At 39.5% G+C, this 17,383-nt stretch overlaps 1 protein-coding gene across 1 annotated transcript in view; it reads right to left on the bottom strand.

Moving 5' to 3' along the window:
- Positions 1-17,383, bottom strand: part of LOC136831352 (uncharacterized) — a 331,128-nt gene that overhangs the window by 164,642 nt on the left and 149,103 nt on the right. The window lies entirely within an intron of this gene.

Genomic DNA, 17,383 nt, shown 5'->3' with positions numbered 1-17,383 from the left:
TACGACCATTCAGTTTACACACTCTTCCCTTTCTTACGTTTTCTACCATACTCTATCAAAACAAATTGCTGAATCTCATGCAACAACCCCTCACGTACATGCATCACACGCACCGCTTGCATTCTGGAGGATCCACCCATTTGAACCCCTTCACACTCAGTTTCCCGAACTCGCTGTCACAGTCACCCTCTTTCGTCTACATACACTTGATACATGCCCTTCCATTCCACATTCGACACACTTCGCTCTCGGTTCTGAACACATTCTCGCATAATGCCCATTCTTACCACAGTTGCCACATATTACATTCACTCAGGTACCCCTACAACCATTAGCAATATGACCCACCTGTCCGCACCTGTAGCATTTAACCCCTATCTTTCGTACACTCCTTACCAAATGTCCCGATTGCCCACACCCGAAACACGCTCCTAAAGCCCACCTACACTCATTCTTTGTATGTCCTTCCTTTCCACATCTAAAACACTTCGCTCGACTTCCACTCATCGACCTTCCCCTTTGTACACTACTATCCCTAACCCGTCCAACCCGTTGTTCCCTTACAAACCCACCATTCATCCTCACTGGCACCTCCACATTACTTGCTCTTACACTCCTATCTATTACACTATCGGCCATTCTCATTGGGCCCCTCAACACTGCATCCCTAAAGCTTCCAAACTCTGGTACTCTCTCATCTACCCCAGCCCTTACACTTACACTTCTGCTCTCTTTTATAACCCTGTCAAGCTCATAATCTTCTACAATTTCAAAAATTTCTCCCCAAGTCAACCTTTCATTCGTCCATCTTTTCTTCTCCTTCCGCTTCAAGTTCACAAATTCTCTAACTCCATCTGGCACTGTCCCTAACAACTTCCAAGTAACTCCTTACATTCATCTATCCCATCATCCCCAAACTTCTTCCTTGCCAACGTCTCCAGCCTACAAGCATACAGTGACAAGGTTTCCCAGCTTTCATTCTTGCCTCATCAAATTCATTCTTCCTCTTATACTTAACACTTTCTTTCATACGCCTCGCTTGCTCAACTAGTCTAGCTTTCACCTTGTCATACTCAACATCTCCCACACTCATAATAACCCTATACATATCAAGCAAAACCCAGTCAAATATTCTCCTAATTCTCGTGCCCACACTCTCTTACTTTCCCATACTTATCCTGACAAAACCTTTCATACTCCCTAAAGAAATCATGCACATCCCTACTTCCATACTCATTATACCTTTCACACTGGGGTACCTCCCTCACATACATAGCCTTTCTCACTTCTTTCTCACTTTCACTCTCACTTTCGCTACTTTCACTCTGTCCTTTCATACCCTCTTCCGAATACAAAGAGTCCACTTCTGCACTTACATTCATCTTACTCATTCACTCTTCTTCCCCTTTTTTTATCCACTTTTATCCACTCATCTCCATCCACCTCACTATCACTACTGCCTTCACCCTCTCCCTTCTTTCCTGCCTTTCCCACTTCCTTACCCTTCTTACCAGTTTCCTTTCCCTTTCCCTTCTTCCCTTTTTCTTCCCCTGACTTATCCTTACCTTCCCTCTGTTCCTTCCCTTGCTTTTCATTCCCCTTTTCCTTACCCTGCCGCTCATTCCCTCGTTTCTTACTTCCTATTCCCATATCACTTTCATCACTCACGCTTCCATTCACTTCTTCCTCATTTTCTTTCTCTCTTGCCCCTTCACACGTTCCAGAAGACCTGCCTCCAACAGCCCCTTCTCCAAAAACACCCTTGAACATACCTTTCACCATTTCTTCCACACTTTTCATCATTCCTCCAACTTTTTATCCATCCTCTCTTCCATTCTCTCTTCCATTCTCTCTTCTGACTCTTTCATCTCCCCTTTCATTTCTTCTTTTGCACTCCTTAGCATTCCCCCATCTCCTCCAACTGACTCCTCAACTCCTCATTCTCACCCCTCAGCCTCCCATTCTCCTCTCTTGCCAACCCTGCAGTTCCTCTCTCAACCTCACCAGTTCCTCTTCCATTTCCTCCAGTCACTACTAGCCACTAATCTCAATTGCAGCTGCAACACCAGCTGCCCCACGTTGGGCGCCAAATATTATGTGGCGGAATTTAAAAAAACACATAAACAATACACAACACAGATAAACAGAACATATAACCACATACAATACTCACTCTGATCTTCGGTTGCTGGGAGATGGATGAAGGTGTCCACGGTCGCCAACACAGCACCCAAAACCACACAAACAAAACAAGGAAACATAGAAAAAAGAAGATAGAACTATATACACAACAAGAACAGCACACTAACAAGAAAAACCAACAATTCTCAAAAAGCACACAAAACACTGTCTAAGACCAAACGACTGACCAGCACTAGCTCTGACTCAAGACTCCCTCAAAACCGAAAAAAAACTCCCTCGACATTTGCACAGACAGACAGCACTGTAAACAAACTCAACTAAAGACCCTCATCCCTCTTCCAACAACCAAAAGCACTCACTAACTTAGTTACAGTTCTCACTCTCTCTCTCTCTCTCTCTCTCTCTCTCTCTCTCTCTCTCTCTCTCACAAAACGTTGGGAAATGCTAAATACAAACAAATTTATTCATCCCTCTATAAGATGATAATGGTATGTTGAATGACTCCATGGATGATGACATGAGGGTTTACCAGACAACGAATCCTCCAGATGCTGTAGATGATGATGATATGTTGAATCACTCCATTGATGAAGCAGGCGGGTTTATCAGACACCGAATACTCCAGATACAGTATATAATGATGGTATGCTGAATGACTCCATGGATGAAGCACGAGGGTTTACCAGTCACCGAATCCTCAAAATACAGTAGATGATGTTTGTATGTTGAATGACTCCATGGATGAAAACATGAGGGTTTACCAGACACCGAATCCTCCAGATGCCGTAAATGATGATGATATGTTGAATAACTGCATGGATGAAGCAGCAGGGTTTACCATACACCGAATCATCCAGATACCGTTGATGGTAATGCTATTTTGAATTATTCCATGGATGAAGACATGAGGGTTTACCAGACACCGAATCCTCCACATGCCGCAGATGATGATGCTATGTTGAATGACTCCATGGATGAAGCAATAGAGTTTACCAAACACCAAATCCTCCAGATACCATAGATGATAATGGTATGTTGAATGACTCCCTAGATGAAGACATGAGGGTTCGCAAAAAACCAAATCATCCAGATGCCGTAGATGATTATGATATGTTGAATGACTCCATGGATGAAGCAGGATGGTTTACCAGACACCAAATCCTCCAGATACCGTAAATGATGATGGTATGTTGAATGGCTCCCTGGATGAAGACATGAGTATTCACCAGACACCGAATCCTCCAGATGCCATAGATGATTATGATATGTTGAATGAATACATGAATAAAGCAGGACGGTTACCAGACACCGAATCCTCCAGATGCCATAGATGACGAAGATATGTTGTGCGACTCCATGGATGAAGACATCATGTTTTACAAGAAACCTAATCCTCCACATAAGGTAGAGGATGATGGTATATTCAATGACCCCATGGATGAAGCAGGAGGATTTACGAGACACCGAATCCTCCGGGTACCATAGAGGATGATGTTATGTTGAATGGCTCCATAGATGAAGACATGAAGGTTTATCAGACACTGAATCCTCCAGATACCGTAGATGATAATGGTATGTTGAATGACTCCTTGGATGAAGACATGAGGGTTTACCAGACACCAAATCCCCCAGATACCGTAGTAGATAATGGTATGTTGAATGACTCGCCTGGATGAAGACATGAGGGTTTAACAGACACCGAATCCTCCAGATACCATACATGATTATGATATCTTCAGTGACTCCATGGATGAAGCAGGAGTCTTAACCAAACACCGAATCCTCCAGACGCCGTAGATAATGATGATATGTTGAATGACTCCATGTATGAAGCAGCAGGGTTCACCAAACACCGAATTCTCCAGATGCTGTGGATGATGATGATATCTCGAATGACTCCATGGGTTAAGCAAGAGGGTTTAACAGACTCCGAATCCTCCAGATACTGTAGATGATAATGGTATGCTGAATGACTCCCTGAATGAAGAAATGAGGAATTACCAGACCCCAAATCCTTCAGGTGCCATAGATGATAATGGTATGTTGAACGACTCTCTGGACGAAGACATAAGGGTTTACCAGACACCGAATCCTCCAGAATCCGTAGATGACGATGGTATATTGAATGACTCCATGGATGAGGCAGTAGGTTTTGCCAGACATCAAATCCTCCACATACTGCAGATGATAATAGTATGTTGAACGACTCCCTGGATGAAGACATGAGTGTTTACCAGAAACCGAATCCTCCAGATGCCATAGATGATAATGATACGTTGAATGACTCCTTGGATAAGGCAGGAGGGTTAACCAGAAACCGAATTCTCCCGATGCCGTAGATGTTGATGATATGTTGAATGACAGCATGGGTGAAGCAGGATGGTTTACCAGATTCCGAATCCTCCAGATGCCATAGATGATAATGGTGTGTTGAAAGAATACCTGGATGAAGACATGAGTGTTAACCAGATACACATCCTGAAGATGCCGTAGATGATGATGATATTTTGTAGGACTCCCTGTATGAAACAGGAGGGTTTACCAGACACCGAATCATCCAGATACTGTAGATGATAATTGTATGTTGAATGACTCCCTGGGTGAAGATTTGAGGGTTTACCAGACACCGAATCCTCCAGATGCCATAGATGATAATGATATGTTGAATGACTCCATGAATGAAGCAGGAGGGTTTACCAGACACCTAATCCTCCAGACACCATCCATGATGATGGTATGTTTAATGACTCCCTGGATGAAGACATGAGGGTTTACCAGACACCGAATCCTACAGGTGCCGTAGATGATAATGATATGTAGAATGACTCAATGGATGAAGCAGGAGGTTTTACCAGACATGGAATCCTCCAGATGCTGTAGATGATGATGATATGTTGAATGACTAAATGGATGAAGCACGAAGGTTTACCATACATCGAATCCTCCAAATTCCGTAGATGATAATGGTATGTTGAATGACTCCAAGGATTAAGACATGAGTGTTTACCAGACACTGAATCCTCCAGATGCCATAGATAATGATATGTTGAACGACTCCAAGGGTGAAGTGGAAGGGTTTACCAAACACCGAATTCTCCAGATGCCGTCAACGATGATGATATGTTGTATGACTCCATGGAGGGTTTACCAGACACCGAATCCTCCAGACACCGTAAATGATAATGGTATGTTGAATGACTCTCTGGATGAAGACATAGGGTTTACCAGACACCGAATCCTCCAGATTCCGTAGATGATGAGGATATATCGAATGACTCCATGGAGGAGGCAGTTGGTGTTACCAGACATCAAATCCTCTACATACTGCAGATGATAATAGTATGTTGAATGACTCCCTGGATGAAGACATGAGGGTTTACCAGAAACCGAATCCTCCAGATGCCATAGATGATAATGATGTATTGAATGACTCCATGGATGAGGCATGAGGTTTTACCAGGCTCCAAATCCTCCACATACCGCAGATGATAATGGTATGTTGAATGACTCCCTGGATGAAGGAATGAGGGTTTACCAGAAACTGAATCATCCAGATGCCGTAGATGATGATGATATGTTGAATGACTCTGTAAGGTTCCTTTATTTATTATTCTTTCTGCTTTATATCTGCTATTCATTTAAGAAGATTACTTCTTTATAGACACTGATCTTTCTGGCTTTGTTATGTAGTAGCGTAGTTTTCCCAGGAGGCTTTAAGAAGACACAATTGATTTTTCTTTCTTCATTAGCACCAAAGAAATAACTTTACAATAGAAGTACAAGATGATATGCAGTACAAAACATACGGTGAGTCAATGTGAGCCTGTCTTCTTATATCAACTCACAATTGGTGAGGCTTGCAACCTCACGCCTTCTTCTTTGTGCTTAGCTGCTCCTTGTCTACTTCTTCTCTTCTCTTATCTGCTGTCTTTACTTCTCTGTTGTGCTCTGCTCTGCTGGAATTTTTAAAGATTTCTCGAAGTTAGTTGTCCAACCCCCAGTAGGCGGTGATCTTGTTTCTGCCCCCACCTTTGTTGATGCTTATTTGGTTGAAGTTATCTAAAGACTTCCTCTGGGTGTAATCAGAACAATTAACTCCTCCTTAGTGTGTGGAACTAATTACGTCACCGGAAATCTAAGGTTTCTGGCTCGATTTGCATAGCTAAGCTTCGCAGGTGAGGTTGTTTAACGATTTCGATGTGATTAACTTTGCCAGTGCCGCACCAATGTTAGGCTACGTATTCACGACACCTTTGCTTCGATCGTCATTCCTTCAACGATTTCAACAATTTATACTGGCCGTGTTTACACAGCATATATCTGATTGCTTCTCTCTACTCTCTCTCTCTCTCTCTCTCTCTCTCTCTCTCTCTCTCTCTCTCTCTCTCTCTCTCTCTCCCATTTCATTTCTTCATTTCTCTCTCCCTCTCTCTAACTATCAATGTCCCCAACAGTACAGAGGTTTCTCTCTCTCTCTCTCTCTCTCTCTCTCTCTCTCTCTCTCTCTCTCTCTCTCTCTCTCTCTCTCTCTCTCTTTCATTATTTTAATTATTATTTAGAATATTCAAATTCTAGTTATCACTATCCTCAGTCACGTACCGACATTGTCTTCCATGTTTAAACAATCACTTAATAAAATAGATACAACATTACAAATCAAATTGGTAATAAAATGACAAATTGTTTCTCCACCTTTGGAGTAAAAGATACGTGTGTTAAGGCATCACACTAATTTATAATCGAACACAATAAAAGTACAGTACCTCATTTGCATAAAAAAACATCAATATACTGTATACTATCAATTATTGTTTCCTCTTACATCAACTATCAATTATTGTTTCCCCTTAATTCTGTCAAAATCTCTTGTATTTTTTTCTAATCACAAAATTCCTTACTATAATTATGGATAAAATAGCAAAAACTACTATTAGCATTAGATTGGACAGCGATAAAACTGGGGAGACATTTTCTTTATAGTAGAAATATACACCAACATATTTCAAATTCTCAAGTTTCTTTAACTCTAACGGAGACAACTTAAATTCATATATTTTGTGTGAGTAATTCTTATATGGCACATGTTTACTTAATTCATATGTTGTGAAAAGATGAGGTTCATAATACAATTGTGGTGTGTTATAACAATCTAACACGTTGTTGTAAAGATTTAACATTTTAAACTTTACCTCCCGTAGTAAAGTTGTGACATTTTTAACTGCTTCTGGCATTTTCCTTGAAAACACAAAAATCCCCTGATCGACAACAATTGTCTCAAAATATTTGTCAAATTTTGCTGAGCTAATTTTCTCTTGGTTTTGACCTAACACAGTTCTTGAATGCATGGACATGCATGGTACTTTTATACAAATTATTAAATTAGACATATATTCCTGCTCTCTTAACAAAACACTCTTGAAACTTTTGTTCTGTAAAGAATGACAACCACCAAGCGTGTTCTTCTAATGCAAAAATGTGATTGTTCCATTTTGAATGACTCTCATTCATTATATATCATACGAAATGGGTATACAGGGTACTGAAAGGTACAATTAAATAATCTTATCATAAACACTTTGGCACTTATTAGAATTTATGATACATGAATACATCTTCTAGGTGGGTGAAAGTGTTTTCCATGATGCAAGGCACAACAATGTTTTTCTAATTCTTTTAGGAGTGATTAGTGTTGAGCTCAAAATGCAAATGAATGACACTGTTATTATCACCCTTTTGCAAAATCGATTTAATGCCTCTTTGAATTGCATTTAATGTTTTATCATTATTTTCCATGTCTTTCCAACAGTCCCTTTTCTTATCAGATTTTCTATATATATATATATATATATATATATATATATATATATATATATATATATATATATATATATATATACATATATATATGTGTATGTGTCTCATTTTATGATATTTTCACTACATATTGTACTTATATATTTTCAGTATATATTATGCTTATGACATTTTATTTATACATTTTTCTGCAGATATTATATTTATATTTTCATTACATATTATATTTATGACATTTTCTTTATATATATGTTTCACTACATATATTATATTTATACTATGACATTTTAGTTCAACGCCAATATACATATACATATTTAACCCTGCCTGTTTCATGGGTACTATATTTTGTTTATAACCTTATCTACACCATTTTCATGTCTTATGTTATCTATAACTTCAGGACCATGGATCTGTTTTACTACTATTATATGATTCCAGTGAACTACTTTTTCTTTCAGATCACTTTCATTGATTACTCTATATTTGTTTAATTTTAACACTTCTATAACTCTATATGGTCCAGTGAACCTAGGAGATACTTTACATTGGTCCTTCTAGAACGTGATTTTGTACATAAGTTTGATCACCTACTTCAATGTCTGGTTTAATGGTACCTTTATTATAATTTTTGGCATAGATGTATGACCTCTTTAAATTTTCCCATGTTTCATGATTGTACTTACTTCTCGTAAGTGCGTCTTGTGCTTCCATGCAACATAGTCATCATAGTTATAGAAGTATGTCTGGGTAGTGTTGCAACGTCATGTGTTGGCGTTTCTTTCTGATAACCATATAATTAAAGTGTAGGATTCTCCTATTGTCTCTTTTACAGTATTATTCAATGTGAATTGTACGTCTTCTAATGCTAAGTCCCAATCCTCTGTCCGTGGGCTCACTAAAGTTTTCAGGATATCCTTTATTTTACGATTAGTTCTTTCTACTGCTCCATTAGAACTTGGTTTATAAGCTGTTATTTGACACCTATTTATTTCATAAAATTCACATATTTTCTTTAAAACATCACTAGTAAACTCAACAGCATTGTCCGGAAGAAGAACTTGTGGACATGAATGTACTGTGATAATTCTAGATTTAAGAGCTTCTGCTACAGTAGCTGCATCTCTATTTCTTACTGGTATTATTTCTACATATCTAGTTAAATAGTCTAAGAAGACTAATATTTGTCTATTTCCTCTAATAGTGGTTGGAAATGGACCTAAAAAGTCCATTGTGACTACTTGAAATGGAGCTTTAAGATTTACGTTACCTTTATGTTGATTACAAACTATACAGTTTTATACAAAGTTTTTGGCATTCACTACAATGTGGCCAGAAACAATTTCTATTATCGTCTGCTTGTCTTTTTAATTCCTAGATGTCCTACTAATATGTGAGTCATTATTAATTCTAAAACTTATCTGATTAGTGTTTTTGGGATGTATAGACGAGAACAACCATTCTTCTCTGTTCTCTTTTTATAAACAATCCATTTATCAAATGAAATTCAGGATTTAAAGATTCATCTGTCATTAACTATCCTACTATCTGTCCGATTTCTGCATAACTTTCTTGTTGTATTTTCACTCTTACTAGATCTAAATCTACTGACAACTAAAACAAAAGGTATTAGTGGTAATGCATTTTACTGTCTCTTCTTGGGGATCTGGATAATGCATCTGCCAAAATGTTAAATTCCTAGAATATATCTGAATTCTGGGGCAAATTCTAATACACTAATGAACCATCTATTGAACTTCATGTTGTTGGTAAGGCTCTCTTTTTAAATAAGTCACAAATGGGTTTGCACGTCAGTAGCACATTAAACTTTATAAACCCTAAAAGTATGTCCTAAATTTCTTTAAACCCCAATATAAAGCTAAACACTCTCTTTCTGTGGTACTGCAGTTTCTTTCTGCTGGATTTAAAACTCTACTAGCATAATATACTGCCCTCATTCCAGTTTTTGCCTTTTGTAACAATACAGCTCCTAGTCCTGTACTTGAGGAATCACAAGCTGAGTAGAAATCTTTGGAAAAATCTGGATAAACTAAAACAGGGTTCCTGGCCATTTTGCTCTTTAGTGTTTGAAAGGCTGTTTCTTGTTCACCCTTCCATTCATAGTGTGTCCTTTGTAAGTTCTGTTAAAGTTTTGGCTATAGTAGCAAAACCCTTTATAAAAGGTCTGCAATAACCTACACCTAAGGACATACTTAATGCTTTCAAATTAGTAGGTGCTGGGTAATCAACTATTGCCTTTATTTTACCTTGCCTGCATGCAGATCATCTTCACTAATTACATGACCCAAGTATTCTAAGGATTTCATCAGAAATTGACATTTCTTTAATTTTATTTTTAGTCCTGCAATTCTTAATCTCTCTAGGACAATTTCTAATGTTCTGAGGTGACTTTCTAAGTCTTTGCTAAAAATGATTGCATCGTCTAAGTATACTGCAACATTTTCTATGTCCCCTAGGATTTGTAGCATTAATCTGACAAATGTTAATGGGGCTGATGTTAGTCCAAATGGCATTACTTCAAACTGTAAATGTTCTTTATGTGTGCTGAAGGCTGTGAATGGTTCGATTCCTCATGTCTAGAGTGCGCCAATATCAACAGGCAAATCTAAGGATGAAAATATTTTGGACCCTCCTAATTGAGCTAACATGTCCTGGATTATTGACATCGGCATTCTATCTGGAACTGTGTTGGAATTTAACTTCCTGTAATCTATTACAAGTCTCCAACTACCATCTTTATTTGGAACAAGTAACAATGGGGAATTATATGGAGATTTAGAAGGAATTACTACTCCATCTTCTTTAATTTCCTCTATCAGCTTGCCAACTATGGGTCTCTGGCTTATTGGTAATCTGCTAATTGAGACAGATAATGGCTTGTCCATCATCTAACAAATTCTATGTTGTAGAACATTTGTATTTCTAGTTTATCTCCTTCTATAGTTATTACATTTCTGTATTTCCCTAACACCTGAATTAACCTGTGTCTATTTTCTGGAAAATCCATTTTGTTTACTTCTGAACTTATCTGAGAGTTTTGGCCAGTTATAGAGAAAAATGGATTATCTTCTAATGTTAATGGAATTGTTAATAGGAGTTCCTGTGTAAGACAATGCCTACGTATAGTGTTAGTCTGTTATCTGAATAATTTTGGACATAAACTTAGCTATTATTGTTGTTCAAGTGGACTAGTGAATTATCCATTCTGACAAAATCTGGCAATTCTTCATTCAATGATAGAACATCCTTACCCTTTACATCGTCTTTTGATCTCAAATATATCTTTGTTAAACATTTTGGATACAAAGTTACTGATCTCTTAGTGCAAATTGTCTTTTATTATCATCAGCTGTGCTAAAACAACATATGTCGTCTTCTTTTGTGTCTGAAAAATATGGTATGTTAAATGACTCCATGGATGAAGTAGGAGGGTTTACCAGTCACCAAATCCCTGAGATAAAGTAAATGATAATGGTATGTTGAATAACTCCATGGATAAAGATGTTGTAGATGATGAGGATATGTTGAATGACTGCATGGATGAAGCAGGGGGGTTTTCCAGACAACGAATACTCCAGATACCGTAGATAATGATGGTATGTTGAATGACTACATGGATGAAGCAAGAGGGTTTACCAGTCAACGAATCCTCAGGATATAGTAGATGATGTTGGTTTGTTGAATGACTCCATGGATGAAGACATAAGAGTTTACCAGACACCGAATCCTCCAGATACCGTAGATGATAATGGTATGTTGAATGACTCCATGGATGAAGACACGAGGGTTTACCAAACACCAAATCCTCCCGGTGCCATAGATGATGATGATATGTTGAGTGACTCCATGGATGAAGCAGAAAGGTTCACCAGACACCGAATACTCCAGATACCATAAATGATAATGGTATGTTGAATAACTAACTGGATAAACACATGAGGGTTTACCAGACAGTGAATCCTCCATATGCAGTAGATGATGATGATATGTTGAATGCCTCCCTGGATGAAGCAGGAGGGTTTACCAGACACCAAATCCTCCAGATGCCATACATGAACATCATATGTTGAATGACTGCAGAGATGAAGTGGGAGGGTTTACCAGACACTGAATCCTCCAACTACCATAAATGATAACTTTTATGTTGAATGATTCACTGGGAAGACATGAGTGTTAACCAGACACCAAATCTTCCAGGTGCCGTAGATGGTGATAATATATTGAATGACTCAATGGAAGAAGCATTAGGTTTTACCAGAACCGGATTCCTTCAGATGCTGTAGATGATGATGATATGTTGAATGACTACATGGATGAAGCACGAGGGTTTACCAGACACCAAATCCTCCAGATTCTGTAGATGATAATGTTATATTGAATGACTCCCTGGATGAAGACTTGAGGGTTTACCAGACATCGAATCCTCCTGATGCCATAGATGATTATATGTTGAAAGACTCCATGAATAAAACAGAAGGGTTTACCAGACACCGAATCCTCCAAATACAGTAGATGATAATGGTATGTTGAATGACTCCCTGGCCGAAGACATAAGGGTTTACCAGACACCAAACCCTCCAGATACCGTAGATAATAATGGCATGTTGAATGGCTACATGGATGAGAAGACATGAGGATTTATCCAGACACCGAAACCTCCATGTTCCGTAGATGATGATATGTTGAATGGATCCATGGATGAAGATATGAGGGATTACTGGATACTGAGTCCTCCAGATGCCATGGATGATGATGGTATATTGAATGACTCCATAGATAAAACTTCAGATACCATAGATGATAATGGTATGTTGAATGACTCCATGGATGAAGCAGGAAGGTTCACCAATCTCCAAATCCTCCAGATATCGTAGGTGATGATGGTATGTTGAATGACTCCATGGATGAAGACATGAGGGTTTACCAGACACCGAATCCTCCAGATGCCGCAGATGATGATGAGATATTGAATGACTCCATGGATGAACAGGAGGGTTTACCAGCCACCGAATCCTCCAGAGAAAGTAGATGATATTGGTATGTTGAATGACTGCATGGATAAAGCAGGAGGGTTTACCATACACCGAATCCTCCAGATACCGTTGTTGATGATGGTATATTGAATGACTCCCTGGATGAAGACATGAGTTTTTGCGAGACACCGAATCCTCCAGATGCTGCAAATGATGAAGTTATTTTGAATGACTCCATGGATGAAGCAGGAGGGTTTACCCGACACCAAATCCTCCAGATACCGTAGATGATAATGGTATGTTGAATCACTCTCTGGATGAAGACATGAGGGTTCACAAGTAAACGAATCATCCAGATGCCATAGATGATGATGATATGTTGAATGACTCCATGGATTAAGCACGAGGGTTGACCACACACCAAATCCTAAAGATACCATAGATGATAATAGTATGTTGAATGACTCCATGGATGAAGCAGGAGTGTTTACCAGACAACGGATCCTCCAGGTGCTCTAGAGGATGATGATATGTTGAATGACTCGATGCATGAAGACATGAAGGTTTACCAGACACCAAATCCTCCAGGAACCATAGATGATAATTGTATGCTGAATGACTCCCTGGATGAAGACATGAGTGTTTACTAGACACCGAATCCTTCAGATGCTGGAGATGATAATGATATGTTAAATAACTCCCTGGATGAAGGCATGAGATTTTACCAGACACCGAATCCTCCAAATGCCATAGGTGATGATGATATGTTGAATGACTCCATGGATGAAGCAGGAAGGTCTATCAGAGACCAAATCCTCCATATGCCGTAGAGGGTGATGATATGTTGAATGACTCCCTGGATGAACCCATGAGGGTTTACCAGACACTGAAACCTTCAGATACCATACATGTTTAATATCTCCCAGGACGAAGGCATGAGGGTTTACCAGACACCGAATGCTCCAGATGCCGAATATGATGATGATATGTTGAATGACTCCATGAATGAAGCAGGAGGGGTTTACCAGACACCGAATCTTCCAGATGCCGTACATGATGATGATATATTAAGTGACTGCATGGATGAAGTAGGAGGGTTTACCAGACACCGAACCGTCCAAATACCGTAAATGAGAATGTTATGTTGAATGACTCCATAGATGAAGACATGAGGGTTTACCAGACAACGAATCCTCCAGGATCTGTAGATGATGATGGCATGTTGAATGACTCCAGGGATGAAGAGTAGGGTTTAACAGACACCAAATATTCCAGATACCATAGATGATAATGGTATGTTGAACGACTCCATGGATGAAGACAGGAGGGTTTATCAGTCACCATATCCCTCAGATACCGCAGATGATAATGGTATGTTGAATAACTCCATGGAGGATGACATGAGGGTTTACCAGACACCGAATCCTCCAGATGCTGTAGATGATGAAGATATGTTGAATGACTGCATGGATGAAGCAGGGGAGGTTTACCAGACAATGAATACTCCAGATACCATAGATAATGATGGTATGTTGAATGACTACATAGATGAAGCAGGAGGGTTTACCAGTCACTGAACCCTCAAGATACAGCAGATGATGTTGGTTTGTTGAATGACTCCATGGATGAAGACATGAGAGTTTCCCAGACACCGAATCCTCCAGATACCATAGACGGTAATGGTATGTTAAATGACTCCATGGATGAAAACATGAAGGTTTACCAGACACCAAATCATCCAGATACCATATATGATAATGGTATGTTCAATAACTGACTGGATAAAGACATGAGGGTTTACCAGACACCAAATACTCCATATGCCATAGATGATGATGATATGTTGAATGACTCCCTGGATGAAGCAGGAGGGTTTACCAGACACTGAATCCTCCAAATACCGTAGATAATAATTTTTATGTTGAATGGCTCCCTGGGAACACCTTGAGTCTTAAATGTAGTAACACCCGAATCCTGCAGGGACCGTATATGATAATAATATATTCAAGATGACTCAATTCCAGCAAGCATTAGGTTTTACCGGACTCGGAATTTCTCTCCATATGCTGTTTATGATGATCATATGTTGAATGACTACATGGATGAAGCACCTCTGGGTTTACCAAATACCGAATCCTCAGATTCCGTAGATGATAATGGCATGTTCAATGGACTCAGTGGATGAACGATTCATTCAGGTTTACCAGACACAAGAATCTCTGATACGCATAGATGATTATTATATGTTGAATGACTCCATACCGAACCAAGCAGGAGGACGTTCAGTCAGACACCAAATCCTCAGATACCGTAGATGAGCTAGGTACGTTAGATTCTACATGGATGAGAAGACATGAGGGTTTACCAGACACCGAAACCTCCAGGTTCCGTAGATGATATGTTGAATGGCCCCAGGGATGAAGATATGAGGGTTTAAAGGTACTACATCCTCCAAAGAAAGTAGATGATATTGGTATGTTGAATGGCTCCATAGATGAAGCAGGAGGGTTTACCAGTCACCGAATCCTTCAGAGAAAGTAGATGAAATTGGTATGTTGAATAACTGCATGGATGAAGCAGGAGGGTTTACCAGACACCGAATCCTCCAGATACCGTAGATGATAATGATATGTTGAATGACTCGCTGGGTGAAGACATGAGGTTTTGCCAGACACCGAATCCTCCAGATGCCGCAAATGATGATACTATTTTGAATGAATCCATAGATAAAGCAGGAGGGTTTACCCGACACCAAATCCTCCAGATACCGTAGATGATAACAGTATGTTGAATCACTCGCTGGATGAAGACATGAGGTTTTGCCAGACACCGAATCCTCCAGATGCCGCAAATGATGATACTATTTTGAATGACTCCATAGATGAAGCAGGAGGGTTTACCCGACACCAAATCCTCCAGATACCGCAGATGATAATAGTATGTTGAATCACTCCCTGGATGAAGACATGAGGGTTCACAAGTAACCGAATCATCCACATGCCATAGATGATGATGATATGTTGAATGACTCCATGGATAGTTCTTCATTGAAGGGGTGGGTAGAGCTCTCGGCTAGCAAGCCGTTGGTCCAGCGTTTGACTCTCCGACCGGCCAATGAAGAATTAGAGGAATTTATTTCCGACGATAGAATTTCATTTCTCGGCATAATGTGGTTCCGATTCCACAATAAGCTGTAGGTCTCGTTGCTAGCTAACCAGTTGGTTCTTAGCCACATAAAATAAATCTAATCCTTCGGGTCAGCCCTTGGAGAGCTGTTAATCAGCTCAGTGGTCTGGATAAACTAAGCTATACTTTTTTTGACTGTATGGATAAAGCAAGAGGGTTTACTACGAACTAAATCATCCAGATACCGTAGATGATAATAATATATTGAATTATTCCCGGGATGAAGCAGGAGGGTTTACCAGACAATGAATCCTCCAAATGATGTAGATGATGATGATATGTTGAATGACTCCAGGGATGAAGCAGGAGGGTTTACCAGACAATGAATCCTCCAAATGACGTAGATGAAGATGATATGTTGAATGACTCCAGGGATGAAGCAGGAGGGTTTACCAGACAATGAATCCTCCAAATGACGTAGATGATGATGATTTGTTGAATGACTCCAGGGATGAAGCAGGAGGGTTTACCAGACAATGAATCCTCCAAATGACGTAGATGATGATGATATGTTGAATGACTCCAGGGATGAAGCAGGAGGGTTTACCAGACAATGAATCCTCCAAATGACGTAGATGATGATGATATGTTGAATGACTCCAGGGATGAAGCAGGAGGGTTTACCAGACAATGAATCCTCCAAATGACGTAGATGATGATGATAAGTTGAATGACTCCAGGGATGAAGCAGGAAGGTTTTCCAGACACCGAATGCTCCAGATGCCGTAGATGATAATAGTAGGTTCAATGACTCCATGGATGAAGCAGGAGGGTTTACCAGACAATGGATCCTCCAGGTGCCGTAGATAATGATGATATGTTGAAAGACTCCCTAGATGAATACATGAGGGTTTACCCGACACCGATTGCTCCAGGTGCTCTAGAGGATGATATGTTTAATGACGTGATGCATGAAGACATAAGGGTTTACCAGACACCAAATCCTCCAGATAACGTAGATGATAAGGATATATTCAATGACTCCATGGATGAAGATTTGAGGGTTTACGAGACACCAGGTGCCGTAGATGATGATAATGTGTTGAATGACTCCATGGATGAGGCTTGATGGTTTACCAGACACCGAATCCTCCAGATACCATAGATGATAATTATATGTTGAATAACTCCCTGGATGAACACATTTGGGTTCACCAAACACCGAATCCTCCATGGATGAAGCTGGAGGGTTTACCAGACACCAAATATTCCAGATACTGTAGATGATAATGGTATGTTGAATGACT

Source organism: Macrobrachium rosenbergii, chromosome 48, assembly GCF_040412425.1.
Source record: "Macrobrachium rosenbergii isolate ZJJX-2024 chromosome 48, ASM4041242v1, whole genome shotgun sequence".
Lineage (NCBI taxonomy): Eukaryota > Metazoa > Arthropoda > Malacostraca > Decapoda > Palaemonidae > Macrobrachium > Macrobrachium rosenbergii.
The sequence above is the reverse complement of the archived record's forward strand: the minus strand, read 5'-3'. Positions and strand labels throughout refer to the sequence as shown.